Below are 23,312 nucleotides of genomic sequence, written 5' to 3'. Positions count from 1 at the left end.
TGTGAGTTCGAGCCCGGCGTCTGGCTCTGTGCTGACAGCTTGGAGCCTGGAGCCTGCTTTGGATTCTGTGTCTCCTTCTCTCTCTGTCCCTCCCCCACTTGTGCTCTGTCTCTCTCTCTCAAAAATAAATGAATGTGATTTTAAAAAAATGGCACCTGGATGACTCCATCCGTGGAGTCTCCTGCTCTTGATTTCAGCTCAGGCCATGATCTCATGGTTCATGAGTTCAAGCCCTATGTCCGGCTCTGTGCTGAGAGCACAAAGACTGCTTGGGATTCTCTCTCTCTCCCTCTTCTCTCTGCCCCCCGACCCGTGCTGCCTCCCAAAATAAATTTAAAACCAATATTTTAATGGCCTCCAAGAGCTTCTCACAACCAAAGCTTCTTTCCCCAAGTCCAATTTTTAAGAGCTTCTAATGTAATTGTAGATGCTCCCACCTGATTTGTGTACAAATTTAGCACAAGACCTCCCACATCTACTTTCCTGAAACAGCTGAACTGGTGAAAACAATTAACAGAGCCAGTGTGGATGAGTGTGTTCCTGTGCAGCGTTCAGACCAGGCTTGGTTCAATTCCTTGCCTATCCCCCCGTTAATTTGGGTACGCCTGTTATGCATCCCCCCGTATTTTCCCTTTACAGCACTTCTTATCATTGATTATTCGCAGAGGTTGTCCATTCTAGGTCTCCCTGCTGGTAAATCCAAGGAAGACAGACACCATTTCCCTCGTATTCACCAATGTGTGCCCAGAGCTTGGCATGATGCCAGACACACAAATCAATTCAGTTAATGTTGGAATTCGCGGATGGACTTAAAAATAACATTGTAAAAGATGATGAAGATCCAGAGTCAGCTCTTGAGAACACTTGCTTAAATGCCGATGTACTTGAAGGGTTTATTAGTGTGTGATTTACTCACTTGGAGTAAGATTCCCCTGTTCCCCCTGCTCTGTTCTCCCAATTGCCACCCAAGGAGGAGAAATCCCTACTAGAAAGTCACCCTTAGGGGAGGGAAAGCAGTGGGTGCTTTCACGGGCTGTGGAGGCCCCACAGAGGGGTGGCTGTGCTCCAGACAGAGGGCTGGAGGACGCTGCACTGAAGGCAGCCCTTTGAAGTGATGGAGCCCTTTGCGAATTGAAAAGCAGAAAACATTAGTACAAAAGTCACAGCGCAGCCCGTGTCCTCTGCCTGGGACCGGTGCTCCGAGGGTGTACAGTAAGTTGTGTTGGGTTATAATGTAACAGCTCCAAGTCCCTTCCGCTGTGGTTTAATTGGTATTCTACGGCTCTCACAGCTAATCATTTAAAATCGGATTCTTTTCCTTGGAAAATTAAGACTTCGTTGTTACCACAAGATCCACTAGAGGGCGCCCAAGGGCCACACCAGAGGAAAGGGGGCAGAAGTCTTTTCTGGGGAAAGTCTGAGGAGTCTATCCTCTTGGCTTCCCCCAATAAAATCAGAACTTTAATAATCGCACCAGACCAGCACTGTGAGTTGTGAAGTGTCCACAAAGCTTTCTTGCTTCTGCCACCTAAAATAATTTACTGTAGCAGGTTCAGTCGTGCTTCCCAAAAAGACATTTTCATATCTTCACCCTGGCACCTGTCAATATGGCCTTTTCTGGAAAAAGTTAAGAATCTCGAGATGAGATTATGGATTATCAGGGTGGGCCCTGAGTCCAGTGACAGGTGTCCTTCTGAGAGAAAGACAGGAGATTTGACGCAGATAGAAGAGGGGAAGACAGAGGAGTGAGTCCATGGGAACTCAAGGCAGAGATTGGAGTAATGCAGATACAAGCCAGCAAGCGCCTGGAGCCACCAGAAGCTAGAAGAAGCCACAGAATTCTCCCCTAGAGCCTTGGCGGGAGCACAGCCCTGCTGACACCTTGATTTTGGACCCCTGGGCTCCAGAACAGTCAGACAATAGATTTCTGCTGTCTTAAGCCGCCATGTTTGTGGCAATTTGTTACAACAGTCCAAAGAAACCATTACAATCACCCTATACCATGTATTCTCAGTGAGGATGACATGGCCCCCAAAGGGGAGACATTTTTTTTAAGTTTATTTATTTATTTTTGAAAGCACATGAGAGGTGGAGAGAGAGAATCCGAGGTGGGCTCTCCACTGACAGTTGGAGCCCAATGCAGAGCTCGAACTCGCAAACCATGAGGTCATGACCTGAGCAGAAATCTAGAGTCGAGAGCTTAACTGACTGAGCGACTCAAGTGCCCCCAATTTTTTTTTAATTGGCGGAGGGAGTATGTGAAAAAAATCTTAGATATTACAATGGGTTGTCACCTCCATAGGACCACAGTGCATACACAGAGTGTGTGTGTGGCATTAAGATTGTATTCATGGGGAGCTGGGAGGAAGACGATTAGGAGAAAAATAACCTAAAAAAAGTTCCATTGGGGAATGATAGTTTTTGAAAAGTTGAGAATCCTACCCTAACCCCTATGCTGCATATACATCAGTACTGCTTTTACTTGCTAAGATGACGTCTGGAAAAATTAATGTAACAAAACAAAAAGAAAGAAAATTAAAAAAAAACAAACAAACTAGAACCTATGAGGTTTTCCCCCCTCAGAAAAAAGGATTTTATTGTATTTTTTAAAATGTTTATTTATTTATTTCGAGGAGAGAAGGGCACTGAGAGAGAGAGAGAGAGAGAGAGAGTCCCAAGCAGGCTCCACACTCAGCATGGAGCCCCATGTGGGGCTTGGTCCACGACTGTGAGATCATGACCTGAGCTGATATCAAGAGTTGGACACTTAACTGACTGAGTCACCCAGGCACCCCTATTTTATTTTTTTAAAGTAGGCTCCACACGCAATGTGGGGCTTGAACTCATGACTCTGAGATAAGAGGTGTGTGTTCTTAGAATCTCTTGCTAACTAGAGTAATGTCTCCCATCTTCTCCAATGGATGATATTTCTTTTGTATGAGCCAGGCAGCCATCCCATAAAAAGTGTTTTAGACTCTTCCCTCTTTTCTAGCTCCATAAGTACACATAATCTGCAGGTTAGGCACCCAATGTAACACTGAAAAATCAAGCTCACTGTCCTTGAGAGAGACACACAGTCCAGAGAGGGGACAGACCAGGCCATACTTCCAACTCAGTGAGTAAGGGGGTGATGGAGGTGTGGCCCTGCCGCTCCTGGTTGGCGGAGGGAGGTGGTAGTTAGGGGGCTTTCTGAAAGAAGAGCTGGCGTGTAGAGGACAGTTTGGAGTCAGCCAGGAAAGGGGGAGCTAGGGGCTGCAGGCGGAGGAGACACCCCTGTCTGAAAACAGATGCTTCCTCCGCCACCCTCTTCATTCCTGCTGTTACCATGTTGGTTAAGACCTTCCAATCTACCATTTAGCATCTCCATGCCATCTCTGCTCCTCTCCCCTTCGATCTCTGCTGTATACCAGACTAATTCCTCAAATAATTTACAACACACATTTTATCTGCTCCATGGCTCCCCATTGCAGGCTAAAGCCCTCCCCGCACTTGCTGGCAGAATCCCAACAATTTGGCCCTTCTTACCTCACCTGTCTCCCATCTAACCAATCCTGTGTTTTCACAGACACAGGCACGCTAGAGGTAAAAATATTTTCATATTGACACTATTTCTTTGGCTCCAGCTCCCCCCTCGCTGTGAGAACCCTGGACCCATCGCAAATTCCTTCCATTTAGTCTTAAGAGTCTCCAGGCAGGCTCAGACATGGTCTTGGAATCTCCTGCTAACTAGATGATGACTCCTGTCTTCTCCAGTGGGTGCTACGTCTTTTGTATGATGTGGGCCCCTGCCCCCAGGTGCTCTGGGTTAGTCCCCGGGGAGAATGTGTCCCTCAGCCCCATCCATTCACTGGCTCCAAAGCAGCTTCACAGTGTGCTCCCACCGTGAAGAGAGATGTTCAAGAAGCATTTCGGGCAGTTTTATAGTCACCCTTCAGACTCTCGCAGGAAGCTGGGACACAGAGACATAGACTAAGGTCCAGACCCTAGGCTGTACTTAGATTTGTCTTCTCCTCCATCTCTAGTCCGTTGTCCTTAGTACAAATGTTTATTTTTCCAATGTTTATTTATTTTAGAAAGAGAGAGAGAGAGAGTGGGGAAGGGGCAGACAGAGAAGGAGACATAGAATCTGAAGCAGGCTCCAAGCTCCAAAATGTCAGCACAGACTCCGATGCAGGGCTCAAACTCACGAACCGGGAGATCATGACCTGAGCCAAAGTCGGATGCTTAACCGACTGAGCCACCAGATGCCCCTCCCTGGTACATATCTTCATGCTTCAACTGCTCTCAGTGAATTCTTTCCCATGAAGATCCTGACACAAGGCAGGATCCTCAGCAAACACAGCTTAGATTCTTAATCTGAGGCCCCCCTGCCTCTGCACATCTGGCTCTCAAGGCACGCAGGTTGAAGAGTTCCTTTACCTCCACCCACAGGTATTTTTCCGTCCTCCAAATTCCTCATATTTATCGTCTGGGCCTCTCTTTGTCATCAGTGCTGTCTCCTTGACACTCTTGTGTCGTTTTCTTTTGTTTTTTAAATGAATTTTTTTAGCGTTTATTCATTTTTGAGAGAGAGAGAGAGAGAGACAGAGGACGAGCAGGGGAGGGGCAGAGAGAGAGAGAGGGAGACACAGAATCTGAAGCAGCCTCCAGGCTCGGAGCTGTCAGCACAGAGCCTGACCCCGACATGGAGCTTGAACTCACAAGCCATGAGATCATGACCTGAGCCGAAGTCGGACGTCTAATCGACCAAGCCACCCAGGCGCCCCTGTTGTGTTTTGTTTTAAAAAACACTGAGGTAGCAGAGGACAGAGGCTGTCTGACAGCAACCGGACAAGTTGTCCTGTCTACCTGGCTTTGAATACAAGGACACAGGACACAAAGACCAGCTCCCAGGGGCCCAAACATTACGCCACTTCCTGAGACCTCCTTGTCCTCTGTCTTTCATTCAGTCTTGTTCCTTCCACGCCCTCGAGAAGCTGAGAAGCAGATAGAAGCAGGCACTTGTGGGTGTAAAAGAATTTCGATCTAAAATAGAACCGGAAGAAACAAAATGGAAAAAGGTCCCACGTGTGCCCTCAGGAAGACAAAACTTGAGGACTAAGAGACAGATTTCCCAGAGGTGCCCGATTTACAGAAAAGTGATAGTGTTGGAATTTTCTTGGATGATAAGTTGATCAGGGGTTGTCTCCCATCAACCTTGGCAAGCTTTGCCAGACGTGTGAGCAGGAGCTGACCAGGTCGGGTTGCTCCCACAAAGCATGCTGACTTGAGCCTTGTTTGTGTGACTGGACTAGTTTTGTCTGCTCAGGAAGCTTTCAAAGCTGGTTTCCATTTTGTTTTGTTTTGTTTTGTTTTGTTTGTTACTTGAACTGAGCTCTCCTTTCTTTCCATACCCTTCCCACAAACACGGCTAGCCCAAACCCTCAGCAGACTCGCCCACAGTTCACTTGTCCCAAATTGCAATTCCTCTGCTCTTCCTGAATAAACTCATCTTTCTAAGGTTGCCTCAATTTACCTCTTTGTGCACAGGAAGTGAGTCTCGCTACAGGTAACTCACAATGGGCGGGGAAAATGTCTGCCATTTAAGATGTTCTCATGGGGCGCCTGGGTGGCGCAGTCGGTTAAGCGTCCGACTTCAGCCAGGTCACGATCTCGCGGTCCGTGAGTTCGAGCCCCGCGTCGGGCTCTGGGTTGATGGTGCGGAGCCTGGAGCCTGTTTCCGATTCTGTGTCTCCCTCTCTCTCTGCCCCTCCCCCATTCATGCTGTGTCTCTCTCTGTCCCAAAAATAAATAAATGTTGAAAAAAAAATTTAAAAAAAAAAGATGTTCTCATTTTCCCAGTAAGAATCTCCAGAGCCTCCCAGAGCCTCTCAGTGTTGTTTTAGCTTGCATTCCTGTTATTTTTTTTTAATGTTTATTCATTTTTGAAAGAGAGGGGGGGGAGGGGCAGAGAGAGGGGGAGACACAGAATCTGAAGCAGGCTCCAGGCTCCAAGCTGTCAGCATAGAGCCCGATGCAAGGCTCGAACCTACGAACCTTGAGATCATGACCTGAGCTGAAGTCGGACGCTTAACCGACTGAGTCACCCAGGGGCCCCAGCTTGCATTTCTTTTATGAGTGAGACTGACCATCTCCATGTATCGGAGGTCACATGCAACTCTCTGTGAACCATTACTCATTTCATTTGCTTGCTTTTTCTAGTGGGATTGTTGATCCTCATTGATTTCTATGAGCTTTCTATATATTAAGCAAGTTAACCTCTTGCTGTAAAATGAATTCATTTAGAGAATAGGCTGGATGGTGGAGAGAGCGAAGGTGGGAGGCAGCTCAGCCTCCCCATAATGTCCTGAGCAGTTCTCGCCCTGAATGTGCATACCTCACTCAGGAAACATGCTCTATGTCAATGAGACCCTCCTCCCTGGAAGGCAGCTGGCGGCCACCAGGTCTCCTGGAGCAGGTGTCATGGGCAAGGTAGGGATCCTCCCCCTCCCTCCAGATGTACCCTCCCTGAGAGGAATTCTTCATCTGGTTGCATTTCATGGGTGTTTTTAGCATTTTGGTGACATTTACATGCCCCTTGTGACCTGAGGGATTCCCCCCCGCCCCCCACCGCCACCCTCTGGCCAACCCTCCAACCTGGCTCTGCTCCTGATGAACAAAAAGAATAGACACAGGTCAGAAGCAGGAAGCTGGTTCAGCTCCAGGAAGGCTGGGCAAGGGTTGGCAATCATTTGTGAGGAGAAAAACAAGTGTGATGGACTGAGAAAGGAAACAGCTGGGTGTGGTGAGGGAAATGCCCCCTCCCCCCCATATGTGCCACAGAAAGGGAATCCGAAACAAACAAGGAGGCTCACATATGTGTGAGCCCCGTATGTCTTCAGGGGATAAATGCTGTGTTAACCAGCCCTGAAGTGGAAAAGGACTCACAAGATATTTTTTTTCAGTTTGAGCTTTGTTGAGGTAAATTGCCATATAAAATTCTAAGATATTTAGGGGCTCCTGGGTGGCTCAATGGGTCGAGCATCTGACTCTTGATTTTGGCTCAGGTCATGCTCCCAGGGTCGTGGGATGGATCCCCACATCGAGGTCTGTGCTGAGTGTGGGGCCTGCTTAAGATTCTCTCTCTCCCTCTACCCCTCCCCTGCTCATGCTTTCTCTCTCTCTCTCTCTAAAATAAATAAAATGGAAAAAAAAAGTTAAAAATCTGAATGCAACAGCATTTATACTTTTTGGTGGATCTTCTTTAAACATTAGTGCTTGCAAAATTAGTTGGGTTCCACTTTTGCATCACCAAATGAAGGATTCTCTCAGTAGCTAGATTTAAGGACCCAGCAGAACAGCAAGTGGCTTTTGTCTCCATTTTCTATTCCTACAATGTAGGAGTAAGATTTTATCATCGCAGGGTTTTCCATCACACGTCCACACCACAGAGAAAACTCTGTGTGGAGCCGCAAATGGAGCTCCCCAGACTTCCATTTTCATCTCTTTGCCCAAGCACACAGGTAACTCCCAATGGCCAGATGTGGCTTGTCCCCATTGTTGTTGACACAATGACTTTTCACACTTGCCACAGTAAACTCTGGGTAAAGAGTCCCTGCATGATTTGGTGAATATTCTGCAGTCAAAATCCCCCCCCAAACACTCCTGCCTTCAATGACTCACTTTCTAGGCATGGAAAATCATAAGCCAATGAGGAGTTCCTTACACGTTCAGTTTGCTGGATCCTTCCCCTTTCTGTCATTAAGGTTGTCACCCATCTGGATGAAGCTTCACTAAGCTCTTCTCTAAATTTAGTCACCAGTTTGCCATCAACAGGTATTGAGTATTAAGTATGGATTCATGAACTGAGTACTGGTTCCACTCTTAATAGAACCCATGGCTTAGTCAAAAAGCCACTACTAGAGCATTTTGTTGACAATTATATAAAATCATGAGCAAAATCCAAAAATCCCATGGAGATCGCTGACATTCTTTTCAGAGGGCATGGAAGCACTATGAATATGGTAGCTTGTCTACAGCTATTAACAGTCAGCAGTGGTGACATCATTGTGTTGGTATTGTTGTCATACCACCTTGAATTTGTCAATGTTCGATTTTTTTTTAATACTTAAGAATATGGTCTTCAACAATATCTCAGAGCTGCCACCTTAGCTTTGGTGGAAGGACCCAGATCTTTCTCTGGTCAATGGAGCCTGGCCAAAAGTGGAGACAGAATCTGAGGATCTGTGGGTGGAGGTCAGGATGTGGTCCTTCCTGCTGAGGTGTTAAGGTTAGTGGAGGTTGTGGTGGGTCGGGAGCATGGGTCCAGTAGGGAGGGAGAGGTCATAAGGGGTGGGTGGGACCCATAGGGTTAGCAGAGAAGCTGACCTCGATGGATCTCTTTTGAGTGATGGAGGACCTAGTTCCCCAAGTCAGCCTGCTGCAATCATGGTTAATGAAAAAAGGGGGTGCAATGTGGCTCTGTCACCAGGAGCCTAAACTTCTAGTCTTCCAACTTCAATAGGTACCAGTCTGAAGCCATACCACTTTCTTCACAAGGGGTCTCTCATTTTCATCATCCAATAGGTCTGGCTGGTGCCCCAAACCCTTAGAGACTATCAAACTGTAGTCTAACATTTTTTTTAATGTTTTTATTCATTTTTGAGAGAGAGAGAGAGCACAAGCAGAGATGTGGCAGAGAGAGAGGGAGACACAGAATATGAAGCAGGCTCCAGACTCTGAGCTGTCAGCACAGAGACCGACATGGGGCTCAAACCCACGAACCATGAGATCATGCCCTGAGCCGAAGTCATACACTCAACCGACTGAGCCACCCAGGCGCCCCTAACATTTTTTTTAAAGTAGGCTTCATACCCAGTGCAGAACCCAACACAGATCTTGAAGTCACAACCCTGAGATCAGGATCTGAGCTGAGATCAAGAGCTGGACGCTGAACCAACTGAGCCACCCCAGTGCCCGTACAAGACAATTCTTATCAAATTAGTTGTGGAGCGCCTGGGTGGCGCAGTCGGTTAAGCGTCCGACTTCAGCCAGGTCACGATCTCGCGGTCCGTGAGTTCCAGCCCCGCGCCAGGCTCTGGGCTGATGGCTCGGAGCCTGGAGCCTGTTTCCGATTCTGTGTCTCCCTCTCTCTCTGCCCCTCCCCCGTTCATGCTCTGTCTCTCTCTGTCCCAAAAATAAATAAACGTTGAAAAAAAAATTAAAAAAAAAAATTAGTTGTCAGTTATCATTTTGATCTCCAGAGAAAAATAGCTAGCTGTATACTTGACAACTGGAAATCTTCCATTCTTTTGCTGCTTATGAGAACTTGCTCAAATCTCCAAATGGAAGCAGAATTAGATTGAAATGTAATATATTATATTTTAGATTTATTCTGTAAATAATGAAAAATAAATTTATCATTAGGCTGTGGAGTAGATCTCAGAATCCTACTACAAAAAACTGACCCATCAGACAGCTCTAAAAGTCTAGCTAATTGAAATAGCCCAGCTGTTGAATATGAAGTATTGCCCCTGTCACTCTGTAAAGATCAAAGCTCTAGGCCCACCTGTCAACTAGGAGAAGCAGGGTATTGATTGACAGCCTCACTAGGGGCTGTGCAGTTGTGGGGGGATTGGGGGGGAGGTAAGGAAAGGATTTTCAGTGGGAGAAATCAATAGATTCCATTACAAATGCCATATTTATTTTGTGCTCTTAAACCATCTTTTCCCCAGGCAATCTACAATATTTTTTCAAGTGCCCAGAGTGTCCAGAGCCATAAACTAAGACTTCAAGTATTTCCCCTAAGGAGTTGACAGCCTAGCTGGAGTATAGGCACATTAACACACCCATTAGTGAACTTAAAAACTGATAAATGACCAAGTACAATCATACACACTTTAAAAATTAAAAAAGAAGACATATCTGAGGCAAAACCTGCAACTATTCACTGTTTGTGACCGTCCCTCTGATAGTCTGAGACAAAAAGAATCTATTTCAATGATTCCCAACTTCTCCCAGTATGAGGAATAATTTTTTTTAATTTCCATGACCTTTATGTAATAGTCATATTTTTGTATTTTCGGTTCATGAACTAGGAAGGCCCTCAAAGGCATATCTAGCGGCTTGCAATAACTCTGACTTCCACCAGGAGGCATCAGCACACATGTTTTTAAACACCAGTCTACCGAATGGCTTACTGTTCAGATTCCATTGAGGATGCAACTTCTAATAATTCACTTAATTTGTTACCAGGTCTCTCTTCACCATTAATGTAAGAATTGACTTTGAATAACTGTCATCGAGAGATCTGTGGGATTAAAAAAAAACATAGGCCCTGAAATCTGAAGACACGATTCTCGTTCCACCCCTGTGTTGGTGGCTCTGTGATCTACACAAGTTATCGACCTCAAGATGAAACACTGGGCATCATAGTAACCATGCCCTGCCTTCTTCACAGGGTTGTTATGAAGAGACAATGTCTTTAAATTGTTCTTTTAAATGTGTATTCATTTCCTGAAAAGGAGAGAAAAATAGAGCAGGGGAGGGGTAGAGACAGGGAGACACAGAATCCAAAGCAGGATCCAGGCACTGAGCTGTCAGCACAGAGCCTGATGCCGGGCTCGAACTCACGAGCTCAGAGATCATGACCTGAGCCAAAGTCGGATGCTTAACCAACTGAGCCACCCAGGCACCCCTGAAGAGACAATGTCTCTAACTTGAAATATTATTCGGCTTACTCTTCTGCAGAAACCTCACCCCTCAGTTAACAATAATGAATGTTAAGTGCCCCTTCATGGATAAGTAGATTGTGGCTGCTATATAATTGTTTGTTTCTTGTCCCCTGTAATTATCCCCCCAGTAAAATAAAAGATCTAGATCTGCACTTTACTATACAATAGCCATTTGCCCCATGTGACTGCTGAACACTTGCAATGTGACTAGTTTGAGGTGAGGTGAGGTGTGTTGTCAAGTGTAAAATTCAGACCAATTTTCAAAGATTTAACATATCAGCTTAAATAAAAGATATTATTAAAATGAGCGTGGGTACTGAAAATTTTATTTTATTTATTTAATATAATTTATTGTCAAATTGGCTTCCCTACAATACCCAGTGCTCATTCCAACAAGTGCCCTCCTCCATGCCCATCACTCACTTTCCCCTCTCTCCCAACCCCCCACGTTACTGAAAATTTTAAATGATAAATGTAACTCACATTATATTTTCATTAGACAGTGCTGGTCTTGACTATGCAGGTTTTCAGTTTCTCTCCTGCTATGAGGTTCCATGTTTCAAACATAAACACTCTGAGATGGGAAGAGAAGTTCCAGGGAAGCTTGGTACTTAGGTATTCTGCTCCTGGGAAACTATCCTTCAGAAACACATGCGTAGGTGCCTGTACAATATGCAGATGTTTGTAGTATTGTGTATAGCTCGAAGAAAATACTGGAAACAACCTAAATGTTCAATGATTGAGGATTGGCAAATAAACAATGGTACATCCTTATGTCAGACATGTGCAACTATTAGAAAGACAAGACATTTTGAACCATAAGAACCACCTGAAATGTTGCACCTAAAACCAATACAATGTTATGTATCAATTATATCTCAACATAAAAAATTTAAAAATGAAGTAATCTCTATACCCAACAGGGGGCTCAAACTCATGACCCTGAGATCAAGAGTTGCATGGTCTTCCAACTGAGCCAGCCAGGCACCTCTAAAATTTTAAAAATTAACAAAAAAAAAAAAAAAAAAAAAGGTCCGCCTTGGTGGCTCAGTCAGTTAAGCATCTGACTCTCGGTTTTTGGCTCAGATCATGATGTCACAGCTCGTGATTTCGAGCCCTGCATCAGGCTCCATGCTGTCAGTGCAGAGCCTGCTTGGGATTCTCTCGCTCGCTTGCTCGCTCTCTGGCCTTCCCCTGCTCGTGCTCTCTCTCTCCCTCTCTTTCAAAATAAAAAAATAAACTTAAAAAAAATTTTTTTTTAAAGAACCACCTGAGACACTTATTAAAACTACAAATCTGTAAGAACTTCTCAGGCCTCTTTCTGAGAAATTCTGACTCAGCAAGTCTGGGGTGAGACTCTGTTTAAAAAGTGTCCCCAAGACATTCTGATTTCCAGACAAGTTGGAGACGCACTAAAATAATTTGTGTGTGTATATGTGTATGTATGGAAAATATAACCTAAGATAGTGTTGGAAAAATATCACATGATGATTTCTGTTTATAAAACAATAGTACGTGTGTGTGTAAATATACACATTTTATGCACAGCAAAAGGTCTGGATGGATATGAGCCCAATGGCTACCTGTGGTCGCCTTTGGGAAGCATAAAGGGGAGAGGAGAGTACTTTCCATTTTCATTTGTGTGCTCCAACTTTGGTTTGTTTATACATCATTTAAAGGGAGGAGGAGAACTTGTGATTTCATCAGTTCCCAAGTGTTGAGGAGGGAGGCAAGGGCGAGGCTGCCAGCTGTGCTCACAGACGGGCCAGCTGGGGTCCCGGTGCAGCAGAATCCTTCCCAGGAGCCGCAGCCACCCCCCCCATCCCCACCCCCACCCCCACCCCTGTCCGCCCCAGCCCTACGGCTCCCGCCTCGTGGGGGCTCTTCTCCCTCCGCTGCCCGGCCGCAAGGGGGAGCCCGAAGCCGACTAGAAGGAACGGCTGGGGGAGGAGGGCTTCCCAGATCGCAGCTCGGCCAAAAGCAGAGCCAGGGTGGTGAGGTCACCAGCACAGCTGCGAACTATTTCAAGGAAACAGGTGGCGGCTCAGGGCTGGTTCTAGGCTGGGAGTTTGCTGAGAGAGGCCTCTGGAAGGGCGACCTCAAAGCCCAGCCATAGAGCCTCTGTTGCTGGGAAAGGGGAGCGCCGGGTGACCCGGGAGCCTCAAGACCCTGCAGCTATCCCCCACCCCAGGGAAGGGCTGTCTCAGCCCTGGTGGCACACGCAGTCACTAGGGAGTTTTGGCAGTCCTGTGCAGAGTTGTACCCCATCAAATTGGAATCTCTAGGACCGGGCCTTGGAATCAGCATTTCAAGAGCTCCCAGGCGATCCCAATGTGCAGCCGAGGTGAGAGACCAGTGGCCTTACCCTTGCAGTTAAAGTGTCTGGATATGCAGCATCCCCAGGAAGTCTGTTAGAGATGCAAAGTCTCGGACCCTATTCTGGACCTAGTGATTCAGAACTTTGTACTTCCCCAAGATCCCAGGAGATCTGTGCGCTCTTTAGGGTTTGGTGAGGCTAGGAGATTGAACACACTGGCTCTGGGGGGCTTGCAGAAAGGTGTGGAATGCTACCAAAGCCCTTGACTCCCGTGTGCCCCTCTCTGAGCCTCATTCTCCTCACAGATACAATGACAATAAACACTCTTAGATCCTTGTAATGATTAAGCTTGACAATGCCTGTAAAGTGCCTGGTCCTCAGCACTGGGTAAATACGAGCTCCTAGTTAGGATCGTACCGTTTTTCATCCTGAAACAGAACCCGTTCAGTTGGCCAGCCTGGGGTGAGCATGTTCTGGCCATGCTTCTTGTCCAGTTCATCCCCCCTCCCACCCCAGCATCAGATGTCTTTTCTCTCTAGGGACTCAGACTCGGAGACCAGAAAGCCTGTGGCTCAATCCAGACGGTTGGTCTCTGATTCCAGAGTTGTTTTTCCTGTTGAAACCATGTGATTGCTCCATCATTAGAAAAAGAAAAACAATAAAAGGGAGTAGGTTCTTGTAATTGCCATGGAAGCTGCAAATGTGAAGCTTTTCTGGGCCAGCCGGAGAGGGGCAGGGTTTGGGGAAGGTGTTTGCCAAATGTCCGCCTGCCTGGGCTTCTTGATTGCAGATTAACCCCAGACTGAGAGGCTGAGAAGCTGTGTGAAGGCCTCCCTGATGGTTTGGGGAACGACATGCTGATAAGGACAAGTCGTGGACAATATCAAACAATGCTGTGCTTTCGGGAGTAACACAGTTTCATCCAACGATGGTACTGATGTTTTGGGTTTGTTTTTTGTTTTTTTTTAAGAACTGTTCGTTCACTTAACAAACATTAATTAAGCACTTTCTGTTTGCCAGGCATTGCACTATCTCATTTAATCATCGAAATTACCCCCTCGAGGCTGGTATTACTCTAATTTCATAGGTAAGAAAATAGGCTCAGATGTTTTGCTTGAAGACCAACCAGCCGCTGAATGACAGATCGTGGATTCAGACGAAAGCTCTCCTGGGTCCACAGCCCACTCAGGTTCACTTTAGGTGACGGTTGCGGCTCTGGGAGCTGGAGCTCCTTCCAGTTCAAGGTGGGATTGTTTGTTATTCTTAGCACGTTTCCCTCCGGGTGTTTAGAGGCAACGTCTCCTGCAGTCCTCTGCCAGTCCCTTCATCCGCTGAGAGGAAGGGGGTCCATTCCACTCCGAACCACAATTCTGTATTTGTCTGCAAAATACAAGAGTTTCTAAAGCATTCCCCTTAGTCTCTTTCACCTTTCCATTGAAGAAACACTTACCGAGAGCGTCAGGAAATACACAGATGACTGAAAAGAAGACATGAGTCCTGTTTGAGAGACTGGAGCAGGAGGGAATGAGCTCTGGCCTGGGGGCAGTGGAGACCGAGCAGCAGTTTCATGGGGCCAGAGGAGACACTTCAAGGGGGACGGCACAGTAATGGCACAAAGACAGGGCGTGTTTCTCTGTGCTTTTTTTTTTTTTTTCCTCAGTCGCCAAAATGCAGGCCCCTTGAAATAAAAGCCAGTTGGGATTTTTAAGAACATACTTTATTTTGAATTTTAGACGGATTCAAAATTACAATGTTAATAGCATTGAATAACTTCTAACACATGTGCCAGCCACGATCCTAAACACTTGATGTACCTTAACTCATTCACTCCTCACGAGGACTCATTTTACAGATGAAGAAATGGAGGCACAGTGAGAGGCTAAGCAACTTGCCAAGCATGACAACTTGTATCTGTGACACGAGTGAGCCAGGATTCCAACCCAAGCCTCCTGGCTCCCAGCTCTGTGCTCCTACCCACCTGCTGCTATCTTGTCTCTCAAATGCCAGATACCCTAACATATCAGTGCAGTCCCTGTCAGTCTCCTTTTGAAAATGCCTTCTTGTAACTTATTCCTCGTGCAGAGCAGGGCCGTCATCCAGGAGATCTGTAGCTCTGCGACAAATATCTGTGTAGTCAAATAGGAATAATTGTTACTATTTATCAGGTACCCACTATGCGTCAGGAACAATGTTAAGTATCTCCTCATTTAATGCTTACCCAAATCCTCTGATGTAGGTATATTATTACCCCACTTTATAAATGTGGGACTGAGGCCCAGAAACCAAACTAGCATCCCACAGCTGGGAGAAGGCAGAGCTGAGTGTCAATACCAGGTCATCTGAAATCAGAATACTCCCTCTCAAAAATACTCCCATGGTGCCTCTTCATCTGGGTGGAGGGGGTGGGGGGTGGGGGGAGTGTCACTTAGCTTTCTTCCTTTTTAGTCTTCTTATATTTCAAGTGAATGTATTAAAAATAACTAATATCTGTGTGCACTTGTATAGGCCACAAAGGAGTCTCAGGGGCTCAATTTCATTTGACCCTCCCAGCAACCATATCAAGGTAGAAAACATCTTCCAGCCAGGTCTTCCCTTGAGCCCCATAGAATTCCTAGAATGTGATCACTTTCAGTGTGCACCACACTCCTACCTGCACACACTGCCCCCCAATGGAGAGGAGGGGGTGGATGAGAAGAGCCCAAGGAACATCCATCGCCTGCTACATGGCTGAAGACTGAGCAGGGAGGGCATGATGTCACCACATTGGTCAGAGACAAGACAGGACCCCACCCAGAAGGGTGTGCTGGCGTTGTGGAGCAATGGGCTGGAAATCTCCAGGAGGACATAGGTGTGAGCACTCCTGGAAACGTGGCAGGAAGCCCATGGAGAGGCTGGGGTAACTGCCCTGGGTGCCAGCACAGAGCGAAGAACGCCTGCCCCCACCCCAGCTGCCCTCGGGTAGAGCAGAGGCAGCACTGCACTTGGAATATGGCCAGTCAAGACCAGCGCGTGGGCCCACATACACAGCTCAAGCCGGCCTGTGCAGCCCAGAGCCCTAAATTCATCTTGTGTAAGATGTGAGAGTCGCCCCAAATCGGCAGGCCAGCACCATTCTGGCAGCCCAGTCTGGTGCAATCCTGCAAATTAAGTGACGCGCGGGCCAGTGAGGCAGTCTGTGCTACAGGTCACCCTCCAGCCACATGCAACTGAAAAGATCCCATGGGTGTGAATCTAAGTAGCTCTTCAGGGTCTCTGGTCAAGTCCATGTGCAGAATAGAGGGTCCAGGAGTGCCCACACCAAGAAGTGGTAATGAGGGGGAGAGGCACATCTGGGTCCCAGCCTCGGCTCAGAAAACCCCACCTAGATAGCACTGTTAGCCCCAGCCAGTCTGGGGCACAGAGAAGAAAATTGTGGAGATGGCCAGGGGCCTGGTTGCCTGCCTAAGGGTGTCACTGCCAGTAGTGGTACATGGCAATGTCCTCCTCACAGTTATGGCTGGCAGAGTCCCAGACTGTGCTAGTTCCTCCAGCCTCTCTTGCAGCCAGGGATGGTCACGAGCTCATTTCCAGCCAATGGGATATAAAGAGAACTTCACCAGATGGGGGGGAAGGGCTGTTTGAGAAAGGTTTTCCTCCCCGATAAAGGAAAATTTCTTTCCCAGCTCAGTCCATTTCCTTTTTTCCTTGTACATGCCTTCCTAAAGATGAGAAACCTGGAGTTGTGGCAACCATGTTGCGTTTACAAGACAGCCAGCCTAAGATAAAGCCAAAAGGCCAAGGATGGAGGAGCAGAAAGAGCCTAGGTCCTTTAGATGTCATGGAACACTCTACCTTGGGACTGCCAGCATCCAGAATGTTCGTGTCCAATAATTACGTGTCTTTACTGCTTGAACCATTATAACTGGTTATTCTGATACTTGCAGCTGGGAAGCATTCCTAACTTAAATACAGACTATAAGCGTCAAAGTTCAATTCGAGACTGGGCTAGATGCTGATGCCCAGCATGCCAAGATTGAAAGAATCTCTTTTGAAAAGGAGCTTCCAGTCCAGAAATGAGATAAATATACAGATATGACCCCAGGCTGCCTCTTAACACTTGAAAGAGTGTGTAGGCCCAATCAGCTACCTACAAGAAGTTAATCTTATTTAGCCAAATATGATCACAGATGGAAGTTCATGGATGGTGGAAACCATTTCTTTATGGGGCTGCCTTTTCATTCACAGAGATTCAGTGACAAATGGGACTCCTAAGATTCCTTCTTTCCCAGACCTCCCTTTTTCATCTGACCCTCCCCTCCATGTGTTCCTCAGTCCTTCCTGCTGCATATCCAGTTGCCACCTCCCCCTCGGTGGTTGTTATTTATGGAGTGTATTTCTAGTTCCATCCTGGTGGGGCAGCAGAGGAGCAGAGCGTTCTTGTAGTTGGCACATTTTTAAAGTTCTTCTTAGGATTAAATTTGGTTAAAAAAAATCTTCATAGTGGAGCAGCTAAAACTTAAGAGATTTTTTCCCCCTCAATATTGACTTTACTTCTGGCACAATGTCAATAGGTTGCTATGTTCTAAGTTTCCCTTCCCATCAGGTGGTAAATGGAATAACCAAAACTGGCAAAGAGGACAGAACACACTATTTCTCACACCAAAATGTCAAGATTACAAAGATACTTGCTGGTCATGGGTCCAGTGTTACAAGATGCAGGAAGGTATAAGAGAAGAGGCACCTTTGTAGGCCTGGAAGAGTCAGGGAGGGCTTCACAAAGGAATATATTTGTGCTAGGGCTTCAAGGGTGATTAGGACTCTATTAGGAAGCTTGGTTGTAAGTAATAAACTCAACTCAGAGTAGCTTAAGAAAAAGAGACTTAACTGGGTCTCTTTCACAAAATAAAAGGAAAAGGTGAATGACCTTAAAGAATGAGGGACAAGGAAATGGCTGGTCTGCTGCACAAATGGAGTGGAGACTCTGACTCATACTTTGCTTGCCTCTGTTTCTCTCTGCATCTTAAAACAGAGAAGGAGTGACTCCAACTTTTTGCTCCTGGTAGGAAATTATCAGCTGGGACTTCACCTTTGTTCTATTGCTCACCTATAGGCCAATCGGTTGTAATAAGGGGTGCAGAGTGGTTTGAGAACTTGTCGGTGCCTTGTAGAGACACATGGGTGAGGCAGTGGAGGAAGATCCCCCAGAAGAAAGAGGCAGGTGGTTTTGGAAGGAATCCTGTTATAGTTTGTGTGTGTGTGTGTGTGTGTGTGTGTGTGTGTGTAGGGCACTAAGCAGATAAGTAGAAATGAGCAGAGAAGGGAAATGGAAGATAAGGTGCATGTAGTAGGGGAACAGCATACCTGGCAGAGGGAACAGCACAGAGGCATGAGAATATATGGTACATTCTGAGAACTACAAAGAGTTCAGCGTTGGTGGCATAGAGTTAAAGAGTAAGATGACAAAAGTTGAAGGTGGAGAGGTAGGCTAAGCCTGATCCAGGAGGACCTTGTATCCCATGGTAAGGAACTCAGATTTCTTCCCTTAGGTAATGAAGAGCTATTGAAGGATTTTGAGTAGGAGGGAGAAAGTTAGATCATTCTGATAGGGATGGATCAGAGCAGTGTTTACAAGTGTGTGGTACCCAGGATGAGCACAGACTTTTTTTGGTGCTGAAGCTGGTTTTAAGAGGAATGCAAGAGGGACATTAAATTTCATTGGCTCATGTGAAGAGAGAGTTATCCTTTTTTCTTTTTTTTAAATTTTTTAAAAGTTGATTTACTTTGAGAGAGAGGTAGAGAGAATGAATGGGGGAGGGGAAGAGAGAGAGGGAGAGACAGAATCCCAAGCAGGCTCCACATGGTCAGCGTGGAGCCCGATGCAGGGCTCAAACCCACACACTGTGAAATCATGACCTGAGCCCAAACCAGAATCAGACACTTAACCAAATGAGACACTCAAATGCCCTGGGAGTTATTCTTTTTTCAATTCTCTTTTAGTCAGTTTGATTGGACCAAGGAGAAATGTTTGGTGCTGATATGTCTTTAATACTCTTTAAGTCTTGATAATCTTTTTCTTTATGAAAGAAATTGCAGGGCCTCAAACTCAGAACTTTTGGCAGCCAACAGTATCCAGCTAAGATGAGATAATGTGGTTTTACTTTCATTGTATTATTTTTGTGGTTAACATTCTATTTATGGCAAGTGATACTAGTTTTTCACTGATGATAACGAGATACAAATTCCTTTTCAATGAAGTTGAGCAAGATGAGAGCCAATGTAAAGAAACAAGCACATGATGGTGCAGATGATACGTGGGTATGGAAAGGCTGGTGACAGTAGGGCACAAACGCCTGATATTTGGGATAACTGGAAAAGAAGAAAATAAGATTAAACACAGGAGACTACTAAGAAGGATATTGCAATAGTAGAGGTGAGATATTTTAAATTCCTTGAGATCAGAGAGCCATATATATATATATATATATATATATATATATATATATATTCACTCAGGAATAAACCTTAAGAGCAGTAAGAATAACTGTCCAGTTAGTACCCTTGTTAGCAATGCAAAACGTTGTCACAGATATTGAGCTGGATCTTGTTGCTAATTTATTCTTTCAAACGCTGTTCTCTAAAACTTCTAACATACTACCTCAAATCCAATTTTGGAAAGTGAACAGTATAAATGAATTAAATTTAAAAAAATGTTTTAAAAACTCTTACTCATCCTTCAAGTTCCTTTAGCTTAAATGTCACCTCCACTGGGAAGCCTTCCCTGATTTCTCTGTGTACACCCACCTGCTGCTTGTCCTGTGCTTTCAGTGAACTTCCTACACATTTAGGCCAAACTTCACAGAACAATTTCTTTGTGTGCCTCTGCATAAGGCTCTAAACTTCCCAGAGACCCTGTCTTTGTTTTTATCCACAGCTCCTAGGGCTGTTCTGGTACAAAAATAAGCAGGAGCTCAATAAACATTTGTGCAACAAATGAATCTTGCTGTGGGGACACCACATTAAGGAAAAACACTTAGAAAGTCATTACATTCTATCGATTTCAAATTCAGTGAAAGTTCAAAGAAGGGAAAGATCAACATAAAGTGAAAGGGGTATTGAAGGAGTTAAGGATGTTACAAGGCTTAAATTGGAAACAGGAAATCTAAATAAAGATTCTTCAACATCACTTCAGCATCTTAATAGCAAGATTTCCCACTTGAAAGAGTATGTGTATGTGTTAATGGGGGATGTTGGAGGGAAGGAAGGAGCCAGGTCCCTATAATGGATTTATCTTGTCCCTTCTCCCTGCCTGCCTTCTCAAGACCAACCCTTTGGAATTTGGCTGACCTTGCCTACAATCCTTCCTCTTCTCAGACCTCCACATAGTGCTTGTTCCATAAATATTTTTGGAATGGAAGTTTTGCCATAAAGACAAAACTAAATGCTGTATTATTGACTGAAGTTCATTAAAAGTTCATAGAAGGGAGAAGGGTGGGAGCAGTGAGATCCTATTGAAGGATTTCTAGTGGATACAGGCTTGAGTCAGGCTATGGAACATATAGACATTGACTCTCCCACTCTCCAGTATTATCCCAAACTGCCAGTTAAGATGGCTCCAGTCCTCTCAACCAGCAAAAGCTACACTGCCAGTAGAGTAGCCTCTAGCCACATGTGGCAATTTAAATTTAAACGCAATTAAAATTCAGTTCTTCAGTTGCACTAACCATATTAGTGGCTTCCATATTGAATAGCTCAGAGAAAGATTTCCATTATCATAGAATATTCAATTGGACAATGCAGATCTAAGGAGTAAATCCCCTCTAAGTTACTGGAGGTGGGAGCATGAGGGAGAGACAAGCCAACTTTTTAACTATGTTTTACTGGCTTTTCTGTTCCTCTACACTTTTACACTGTTAGCTACTAAACACTTTATGATTTAACTAACATTTCCTTCATTGATGGTTTCTAAACTTTCTGAATGCCTGCTGTGTGTATTTTGTTTTGTTTTTATTAAATTTTTTTTTTATTAAATTTTTTTTTCAACGTTTATTTATTTTGGGGACAGAGAGAGACAGAGCATGAACGGGGGAGGGGCAGAGAGAGAGGGAGACACAGAATGTGAAACAGGCTCCAGGCTCTGAGCCATCAGCCCAGAGCCTGATGCGGGGCTCGAACTCACGGACCGCAAGATCGTGACCTGGCTGAAGTCGGACGCTTAACCGACTGCGCCACCCAGGCGCCCTATTTGTTTTGTTTTTAATAACTCAACGGTTTTTAGTATATTCACCAAGTTGTGTGCCCATAACCACCATTCAATTCCAGAACATTTTCATCAACCCAAAAGGAAACCCAATATCCACTAAGCAATCACTCTCCATTCCTCCTTCCCCTGACCCCTTGGCAACCACTAATCTACTTTCAGTCTATATATATTTGCCTACTCTGGATATTTCATCTAAATGGAATCATACAATATGTGGCTTTTTGTGTCTGGCTTCCTTCATTTAGCATTATGTTTCCCAGGTCCCCCCATGTTGTAGCATGTATCAGTATTCATTCCTTCTTATGGCTGAATAATAATATTCCACTGTATGGATGTACCACATTTTGTTTATCTATTCACCAGTTAATGGATATTTGGGTTGTTTACATTTTTCAGCTGTTATAAATAATGTTTCTATGAATATTCATGAATTTTTTTTTCTGTATGGGTATATGTTTTAAATTCTCTTGAGTATGTACCTAGGAATAGAATTACTGGGTCTTATGGTAACTCTGTGTTTAACTCTTTGAGGAATTGCCAAACTATTTTCTAAACCAGCTGCATCATTTCATCCTGTGTACACTTAAGAGAGACCTTATTCTTCTTTTTACCTGACAGTGCCTCACATACAGAAACTACCTATTCCCTATTCGAGTGGATAGATGATCACTTTGACTCACATCAAACACCCATCCAGCCTGGAACTGGAGGATGCCCTGTTGAATAGCAGAGTGGTGTGGCCCTAGTCTCCTTAATGCCACCCTATTAGCCTGTAAGGGATTTTAGTCAATCAGTTCAAGTTTATTGAGTACTTACTACTGAGTTCTATGAACTAGGCCAGGCGTTGGTAATAATTAGTTGGAGGGATGGCCATGTAAATGGATCATAGAATACTGTTGCTTTGTGCTGTACTGAGAATATAACATGGGCACAGGGATCACTATTGTTGCCTGGAAGAGTTAGCAAAAGCCTCACAGAGGAAAGGACATTTTAGTTGAGTTTTGAGTGATAAATAGGATTTGCCACAGAAGACATGCAACACAGGAGGCACAACTAAGCAAAGCATTTTGGGGGGGATGAAATGGGGATAGGAGCACCTGGGGGGGGGTTGGTTAAGAGTCCAACTCATGGTTTGTGAGTTCAAGCCCCACACCCCGCTCTCTGCTGTCAACACAGAGCTCACTTGGGACCCTCTGTCTCCCTCTTTCTCTGCCCCTCTCCTGCTCTGTCTTTCTCTTTCAAAAATAAATATACATTAAAAAGGTTTAAAAAGAAATAAATTAGGCATAGACAGATACATAACTAGTTCCTGCCCACAAGACCATTCCAGAGGGACATGGTGGAATCCAGATTCTTCTTTCACTTCTCATCCCTCAGAAGGCTGAGTTTAGTGTGATCCAACCAGGGCTATGAATTTAAGAAATCATCTTGGGTCAACCTAGTTCTCCAGCTAAAATAACCTTTCTTCTTTGGAGAGATAGGGTGACCAATCCAAATGGAACTTCTGCTTTGGCAAAAGCCACCACAATGGAAAGTGAGCAACTGGAAAGATAGGCTGATGTCTTCATGTGTTTCTGAAGCTTGGAGATGGATGCTGGTATAGGAACCATTCTCACAGTCTATTTTGCTGTGGTGTTCCTACCAGGTAAGGCTCTACTCATGCCAGGCCATCTTTTCAATACAGAATGAACTGCTTGCTTGTCCGTTGATATAAATGGGGAGCAGTGAGCTAATTTCCTCCAAGGGTCTTGGGATCCTCAAAATAAGTGACTTTAAGCTTACGTGAAGGTAAAAATCAGGCTGTTCAGAGTAGGTCAAGCTGGTTTTCACTCAGGTGTTTATTTCTCTACCAACCCAAATTTCTCCCTCTAGGTTCGTCAACATAGGAGAATACAACGAGGGGAGATACTTGTGGAAAATGGCTCCACACTTACTTCCAAGGTATGAATACACCTGGAGTCATAAGTGCTAGAATATAACCTGTGCTGATTATTTCTACTCACTGTTACCTGAATGCTTAGAGAGGGCTCCTTTTATGAGTGGC

Source organism: Herpailurus yagouaroundi, unplaced genomic scaffold (genome assembly GCF_014898765.1).
Source record: "Herpailurus yagouaroundi ecotype Mexico unplaced genomic scaffold, PumYag 141, whole genome shotgun sequence".
Lineage (NCBI taxonomy): Eukaryota > Metazoa > Chordata > Mammalia > Carnivora > Felidae > Herpailurus > Herpailurus yagouaroundi.
The sequence above is the reverse complement of the archived record's forward strand: the minus strand, read 5'-3'. Positions refer to the sequence as shown.